Here is an 8,909-nt window from a genome sequence, read left to right as displayed (position 1 = left end):
GGAATCGAAACTGACCTTTGGTCCGTTATCTGATGCTGGACGTCCTCACGCGTCAGATTTTCCCCATAGGAAAGCATTGATTAATGCTTTCCTAAGGGTAAATCCTAATGCAAGCGCGGCCATTAGAGCATGGGTGGAGCCTGACCCAGCGCTGAGAGAGGCTGACCCAGCTTTGTTTTCCTGGGACTATAGGATCCCTTTAGTGTTTTAGTTATACATGAGAAAAAGTAGGAACTACTTATGAGGGGTGTAATTTTTTTAAATCCATCAGTCAAAAAAATCCCAAAGAACAGCAAACCGCAGACATCACGGACAGAGGAGAACGAAATGGAGACACCGAGGTGTTGAGACCCAGACAAAGGGAGAAAAGATAATAAATATAAATAGATAATAAATATAAATAAAGCCATATGGTAGAAGGGGAGGTTAAAAATTACAAAGCCTATTAAATTAAAGAAAGGGAAAAAATAAAATAAATAAAATGTAAATACAGCTGCCTCTACAGAAAAAAAACAAAACCCCAAAACACTGTTTTAATCATTAGCTGAGTATAATGAGAGTGGTAGTCAGTTTATCAATGGTGTCAATATAAGAGGTTAGCCATTACTGGTATATACAAAACACATATATAGTATGAGAGAGAAATAAAGACCACAATACAAAGTCTGCAAACACTGTAAAGCTGCCTGTGTGCATGATATACTAAAACAAGCCAGCAGCCATGTTAGAGATCACTGGTGTAAGCGGATAATAGCATTGTATAGCCGCACACTGGACCCTATCACACAGCACTGGACTCACAGCTCCAGCACTAAAGCACTCAGGGAAGCAGCAGCAGCAGCAGCAGCAGGTGACGTCGGGCACCCCCCGCGCATGCGCAGAGCCAGCAGAACCCCATCCTGGCCATGGATCGCCTTTGGCGGCTTTCTGGGCAGGGCTGCGCATGCGCCGTGGGGGCGGCGTTCGTGTTGTTGGTGGAGGAGAGTGAGGTCCTCGGCGAACCGTGTGTGTGTGTAGTGCGCAGGCAGCGAGCCAGACAGTGTCAGCAGTCAAGGTAAGCAAGCAGGCCTGGGCCTCAGACTCTGTATACTGCGAGGGGAGCGGTGTGAATGTATGGCTGGGCTGCATGCACTGTGTGATCATCCTGCTCTCACCATATGTATAATAACACACCCCCTGACATGTATGGAGAGAGAGAGAAACTTTACTGCTTCTCCAGTAGGGGGCTCCACCTGCTGCCTTGCATGCTGTGCCTGAGCTGATATAAAATCTCAATTTTCCACTGCAAGACATCAATGGGTGCCTGACTTGGGTCCTTTTTTTATGGGGCTGTGATTGAGTCACATGTTGTTGTTTATAAGGGGTGGCTAAAAGGGTAACGCTCCCCCACCCCAATCTGTTTTAGAACTTCAACTCCCAAGAAGCTTTGACAGACTTCTGGTTACACCTTTACCTGTGAAAGGGTGTCTGGTTTTTTTTGTTGTTTTTTTAACGTTAACTCCTAATTTACTAGGTGGCAGGATGGTGCATATTATTCAGCGTGCATAAAAACTTTATTTACATGCTAATTGCACACATTTATTTAGTTATTACTGGCATTTATAAAGCGCCAACAGATTACGCAGCGCTATACAATTGGGAAAAAGAAAACACATCATAAGAATAGCCCAATACAACAGGTAGAGCACCTTGCCCGTGAGATTACAATCTAATTATAGTACACATTGCTTACCTAGCCCAAAAGGCTTATCAATAAACTGCAATCTTTAAGTTTGGATTCCAATTATGTTGAATGGGTGAGGCAGTGGCTGAGTGACAGGCAACAGAGAGTTGTAGTCAATGGAGTATATTCGAAGCAAGGTCTAGTTACCAGTAGGGTACATCAGAAATCTGTACTTGGACCCACTCTCCTTAATATATTTATTAATGATATTGCAGAAGGTCTTGATTGTAAGGTATGTATTTTTGCTGATGATACTAAGATATGTAACAGGGTTGATGTTCCAGGAGGGATAAGCCAAATGGCAAATGATTTAGGTAAACTAGAAAAATGGTCAGAGTTGTGGCAACTGACATTTAATGTGGATAAGTGCAAGATAATGCATCTTGGACGTAAAAACCCAAGGGCAGAGTACAGCATATTTGATAGAGTCCTAACCTCAACATCTGAGGAAAGGGATTTAGGGGTGATTATTTCTAATGACTTAAAGGTAGGCAGACAATGTAATAGAGCAGCAGGAAATGCTAGCAGAATGCTTGGTTGTATAGGGAGAGGTATTGGCAGTAGAAAGAGACAAGTGCTCATGCCATTGTACAGAACACTGGTGAGACCTCACTTGGAGTATTGTATGTAGTACTGGAGACCGTATCTCCAGAAGGATTTTGATACTTTAACGAGAGTTTAGAGATGGGCTACTAAACTGGTTCGTGGATTGCAGGACAAAACCTAAAAGGAAAGGTTAAATGATCTTAACATGTATAGCTTGGAGGAAAGACGAGACAGGTGGGATATGATCGAAACATTTAAATGCATAAAGGGAATCAACAAACAAAGTAAAGGAGGAGACTATATTTAAAAGAAGAAAAACTACCACAACAAGAGGACATAGTCTTAAATTAGAGGGGCAAAGGTTTAAAAATAATTTCAGGAAGTATTATTTTACTGAGAGGGTAGTAGATGCATGGAATAGCCTTCCAGCTGAAGTGGTAGAGGTCAACACAGTAAAAGAGTTTAAGCATGCGTGGGATTAGGCATAAGGCTATCCTAACTATAAAATAAGGCCAGGGACTAATGAAAGTATTTAGAAAATTGGGCAAGCTAGATGGGCCGAATGGTTCTTATCTGCCGTCACATTCTATGTTTCTAAAGGATTTAATAACATGATCTGAATGTTTAGAGAAATCATGTGTTTTCTGCAGTGAATGGACAGGCTGACAGCATGGAAGCAGACCTGTGCATTGTGTTTCCTGCAAGGTTTCTGCTTTCGGAACGTGGATTATGGGATGGATACTGAGGGTGTCATGGTACCTATTTAGTTTTTACCCTAAGGCATTTAAGGAGATTATTACCTAATAGAATGGCTCTGTGCAGGCCTCAGTGCTGTATTTCCAGTAGATCCCCAAGGGAAGATTTGCTGGAAGGAAGTGGCATGTTTTTAAACATTTGCTTTATCCACTTACACGCTTTTAGGCCAGGCTGCTTATTTAGGGTGCAGTCATTTAAAGGGTATCAGTATAATGGTATTGTCTGCTCCTATGATTGTCAAACATGTTTTTGTTTATTTCTGTGTTGGTGCTCACTTTTCTGCCAAACATAGGGTTGCTTTGTAGTATGTCTATTGTTATAACACATCAACATGGTGTAACTAAGAGAAGGGTTATGGACTAAATGTGTTCTTTTTTGTTTTTTAAATGTATATATATTTTTTGCTTGGCCCAGCCTGCTTTAAAACCTACATACTTTGTTCTAAATGAAAATTATTCATTTAATGGCGACTAGCTCCTCATTTTTTATTTTTTTTTAATAGTACGTGTTCTCTTATTAAAAAAAGTTAAAAAAAGATAGGGGAAAAACTATTTACATTAATGAAGCACAGTTGTTTTATGGATCATTCCCCTGCCCATCTCTCACAATCATACAGTCTCCCTAAATTTTTTTATTTTTTTTTAATTTTTGATCAGATCTTACAGCTCAGTATGTTTTCAATGACCACTTAAGTCATCTATGACACTTCATCTCAATAAAGTGGCCTGGCTGTAGTGGTCCTGTCCTTGGAACCCTGCAATGTATCAATGTACATTCAAGGATTAAAGGGACACTCCAGGCACCCAGACCACTTCTGCCCATTGGAGTGGTCTGGGTGCCAACTCCCATCACCCGTAAGCTTGCAAGTGTAATTATTGCAGTTTTTATAAACTGCAATAATTACACTTGAACGGTTAAGTCCTCCACTAGTGGCTGTCTATCAGACTGGTTTCTGGGTTCTTAAAACACAAAAAGTGTTTTAACTGACGCTGGACGTCCTCACGCTATGCATGAGAACCTCCAGCGTCGCCAGAATCCCCATAGGAAAGCATTGAATAATGATTTCCTATGGGGAGGTGTAATGCGCGCACGTGGCCATTGCCATGCATGTGCATTAAGTTTCCCCCGCCGACGAGCGTGGGCGGAGCCTGATCCAACGCCGAAGGACATCGGCGCTGGATTCAGGTAAGTCACTGAAGGGGTTTTAATGGATTTGTTTTCCTGGCACTGTTGAGTCCCATTAAATCATCCTCTAGTAGCATACTGATTGATTCAGCGCTTTCCTATGGGAAAGATTGTATATGCATGCACATTCGGTCCTCAATGCACCTCTAAAAAGCATTGGATATCAGCGGATGTCATACCTCCTCCGTGACGTGAGTGCTAGAAAAAGGTAAGTAAAACATTTAATTTCATTATCTTACATGGCAAATTAGGGACACACCGTTTTTTTTTTTTTTTTTTAAATAGGGGCAGGGACAGTAAAGCGTTAGGAATATAGGTTTGTATTCCTAATGCTTTAGTGTTCCTTTAACCCCTTAAGGACACATGACATGTGTGACATGTCATGATTCCCTTTTACTCCAGAAGTTTGGTCCTTAAGGGGTTAAAGGGACACTATAGTCCCCAAAACAAATTTAGCATAATGAAGCAGTTTTGGTGTATAGATATTGCTCCTGCAGTCTAATTGCTCAATTCTTTGCCATTTACGAGTTAAATCACTTTGTTTAACCCCTTAAGGACCAAACTTCTGGAATAAAAGGGAATCATGACATGTGTCCTTAAGGGGTTAAGTAGCCCTAGTCATACCTCTGCATGTGAATTACACAGCATTCCTAAACACTTCCTGTAAAAAGTCATCTAATGTTTATACTGCAAATTATGTTTAATGTAGATTCTCTTATCTCCTGCACTGTTAATAACGTACTAGACCCTGCAGGAGCCTCCTGTGTGTGATTAAAGTTCAATTTACAGTGCAGGAAATAAAAACGTTTAGTTATCTTATTGAAATTAAAAGTAGCTTCTTTGTTTAAAATAAATAAATAAATAAATATATATTTAATGCAGGGAGGTGTGACTATGGCTGCATAAACAAAGTGATTTAACTCCTAAATGGCAGAGAATTCAGCACTCCACAGGTCTGCTGGCGCTGGCCCCGCCTCCTTGGTGACATCATCAAAATTGCAGAAGTTTAGCCAATCCAGTGCTTTTCCATGGGAAAGCATTCGATTGACTAAAATCGAAAGGGGCCTGGGCCAAATGCCATTTTGGCCAATCAGCACCTCCTCATAGAGATGCATTGAATCAATGCATCTCTATGAGGAAAATTCAGCGTCCCCGTGCAGAGCGTGTGGACGCTGAACGGCAGAGCTGCCTACTGTGCAGCACTGAGCCAGGAAACCCATCTAAGGAGTGGCCACTTGGAGGTGTCCCTAGGGGCAATGTAAACACTGCCTTTTCTCTGAAAAGGCAGTGTTTACATGAAAATGCCTGAAGGGAGCTATTATACTCACCAGAACAACTACATTAGGCTGTAGTTGTTCTGGTGACTGTAGTGTCCCTTTAAGTCCTCAATGGCAGAGAATTGAGCAGTGAGATTGCAGGGGCATGATCTATACACCAAAGCTGCTTCATTAAGCTCAAGTTTTCTTTGAACTTAGTGTATTTTACTTACATTGTAAATGTTTATTATATAAAGCACAGTTACTATATAAACCTTGTGTTTCTACTTTATAAGAGCCATCTGTTTTATTCACTGTGAACTCTTCATTACCTTTGCAAAGGTATCAGTTGGATGATGTTAATGGTATAAGCCTTAACAATGAAGTTGCATTTGGAGCTGTCTTTAAGCTGGCCTGACTTCCCCTTGGTGTAACTTAATATGCACCGTGCTAGAGAGTAATTATTTAATGTGTCCATGTAGTATACATTTTATGTGCTCTGTCACCCCAGTATATGATTACTTTTTGTATTGATTTTTTTTTTTCTGTGTTTTCTATCTATTCATAATATACCGGTACATCTTTTGACTTAAAAACTATTAGGTTTATTTACTAAATTGGCAATCGTCATTGATGGACAATGGGATTTCACATTTTATGCCAGAGTAACTGAAATTTACATATTCTCCATTTAATTTATATTTCCAGCTCCGCTAATGTGGCCTACACTTTGCAAGTTCCTCATCAAAGGTCTAAAATTCCTGGTTTAGTAAATAGACTTCCATGTCTTTAAAAAAAAAAAAAAAAAAAAAGCTAGCATAGTTTTTTTGTTTTTTTTGTAGTTGTTTGCTATACTATAGTTTCAGACATACTAATGGTAAAATGATTTGCGTGCTATTTTTCTTGCTTGATAGCAGATGCATGTCGTGCGTCCCCCCCTTCCCCCACACACGCATAAATGCAAATCCTATGGCAACATACCTCACGTCACTTGTTTCTCACCCCTGAGTAGGCACATGCTTAAAGTAAATGTAATTGAGTGCAAAAGAGCTACTTATGGGTTCTTGTTCATTAAAAAAAAAATGTTTCATTCTTTGTTCGTAAGAATGTATTCTACTAATCAATTTTCTAAGTGCTTTTCTTGTTATCTTTGAACAAGCTTTGTCAGTGCATGTTTCAATAGGATTTCCCTAAACACAGATGTGTCTTTTAATGTGTTTTTATAATTCAAAACAGAGTAACAGGTTTGATGGAAATTTCAATAATTTTGTTGCAGAAGTGTACATCATAGTAGTCATTATTATAGCTTAAATAAAAGACCATACAATTTAATCTGTATTTGCGGAATTGCTGGCAAACATGTAACATTTTAAATAAATCTGTGTCCCTCCTCTGTAAGTTGATTGTTGGATTGACAGGGAGATTATCCCCTACACACACACTGGATTCCCTATACATTCACACATACTTTTTTAAAATGTTCACTTACAATATATCAGGGCTTGAAACATTTTGCTTTCAATCTAGAAGCCAGCTAAAAAAAAGTTAGGAGCCATTCTTTTTTCAACAACAAAAATACAATACTTAATGGAATACTATAGTAACCAGAACCACTACAGCTTAATTTAATGGCTCTGGTGTCTATAGCCTGTCCCTACACGCTTTTCAATGTCTAAGCTATGGAGGCAGGCCAGCTGCGGTGAGACTGCACAGTGCTGTAAAAGTAAAAACAAAATTCCCATGCGATCGGAGGGGGGCTGGTGACCAAAATACACACATTCACTGACATACACACATTCTCTCACACACTCACAAAGTATTATTTATTTTAAAAACTCAAATAGATGCACACGCACACACGCACACACACACTCACTCACTCACTCACTCACTCACACTCTCTCTCTCTATGACAAACACCCTTGAGAAAGGCAGCCAGGAGGTGCCAAAACGTTGGGGGTATTAGGGGCTCGTGTTTTTGCCAGAATAGGAATGTGTAAGTTGTGGTTATTGCCATTGTGTAATTTATTTGCCTTATTGTTGTCATTTTAATTTATTGGTTTTTTTTTTTGCTCCATTTGATTTTTTGATTTTTGTTTGGTATACTTTGTGTGGTTTAATTAAACATTTATGTGTAATAGGGGCAGGTGAGAGTAGAGCCGAAATTACGGCTCCTCTGCGTTGGGAGGAAGTAATTACAGTTGCCTTCACTTCCTACCGGTACATTGGCACACAGAGAGCTACACTGGGACTGAATCAGGAAGAGGGAACAGGTTGATTAATCCCAGGCGCCAAGGCAAAATTCTTATTCGCCATGGCATCCTGGTGCCTGGGATTTGTCAAGCCATGCAAGATATGAATGCGTCTTAAATTCTGAAAAATATGGTAGAAAGGATATTACCGGTTTGTAGTTTCTCTGACTGCAGCGTAATGTAGTGGTACTTGTGTCTATAGCCTGTCCCTGCAGGCTTTTCAATGTAAACCCTGCCTTTAATTATTATTTATTAAGCGGACGCACAGGAACCGATGAAGGCCCTGCTCAATTAGCTTACCTGCTGGAGGTAGTGGGGTAGAGTGACACAAAAGGTGTAAGAATAGGGTATAAATGTTTTTTAATGTCTGTTGCGGGAGAGGAAGATGAGCCTTGCTGCCACATTCATTGTGGACTTTTTAACAAGGCAAGTTGGGAGCATAAAGTTTCACTGAGAAGCAGTTTGCAGTAGTTTTTTTTTTTTTTTGTAAATTCTTTATTATGACGATCAGGTGAGTACAGAATCTCATATATACATACACCACAACAGTGTAAATACGTATAGTCAGGTCGGAGAATAACACTGAAAGTAAGCGTTGTTGTCTTCTGATCATCTGACATGCAGCAAGCATCACGAAAGCTGTCGATCAATCAATAGAATAAAGGTAATTTAAACAATTATAGGTAGATGCATATTTAAAAGCTAAAGCAATTTCAGTAACATCAATAACCGATCAAGTGAATTTAAACAAGGGGATACCTTGGAGCCCCATTCCATGGTCCTTCTAAGGAACCAGGCGTATAGACCTTATAGCTAAAAACGAGGTAATATCTTCAATATCAACATGTTTATATTTGACACATGGAGCAGAAAAAGCCTGCACTTCCCCGGTTGGGTGCGCCTGACCTACAGGCTGTAGAGCCTATGATATGTGGGCATTTGCTGCACTAAGTGTATTGTGATGCAGTTAAGATTGTAAGTTCCAAGTACACACACTTCACGGCTAAGAGAGCAAACCCCCAAATCCGAGCCTTAACTAGAGATCTCCCAAAGAAGGGAGCTCCAGGGGTCGCCTGTGCAACAGAAGTGGCTTGGATATGTCTGTCCATTGGAGTAGCCCATCAGTCAGGCGCCTGATGTGGTGCCTTGGAGTGTCGTGGGGCGGGTGTTGTAATCCCATCCCCCCGTCAG

General features: G+C 40.3%; 1 protein-coding gene across 2 annotated transcripts in view; it reads left to right on the top strand.

Moving 5' to 3' along the window:
• Window positions 1-961: 961 nt before the first annotated feature.
• The window catches only part of CLOCK (clock circadian regulator), a 108,923-nt gene continuing 100,975 nt past the window's right edge, over window positions 962-8,909 (top strand). For both annotated transcript variants that reach the window (XM_063458021.1, XM_063458019.1), the window contains exon 1: window positions 962-1,054. The gene's annotated coding sequence lies outside the window, so the exon portion shown is untranslated. The remainder of the gene's footprint in view (window positions 1,055-8,909) is intronic.

The sequence above is a fragment of the Pelobates fuscus genome, chromosome 6 (assembly GCF_036172605.1).
Source record: "Pelobates fuscus isolate aPelFus1 chromosome 6, aPelFus1.pri, whole genome shotgun sequence".
Lineage (NCBI taxonomy): Eukaryota > Metazoa > Chordata > Amphibia > Anura > Pelobatidae > Pelobates > Pelobates fuscus.
The sequence above is the reverse complement of the archived record's forward strand: the minus strand, read 5'-3'. Positions and strand labels throughout refer to the sequence as shown.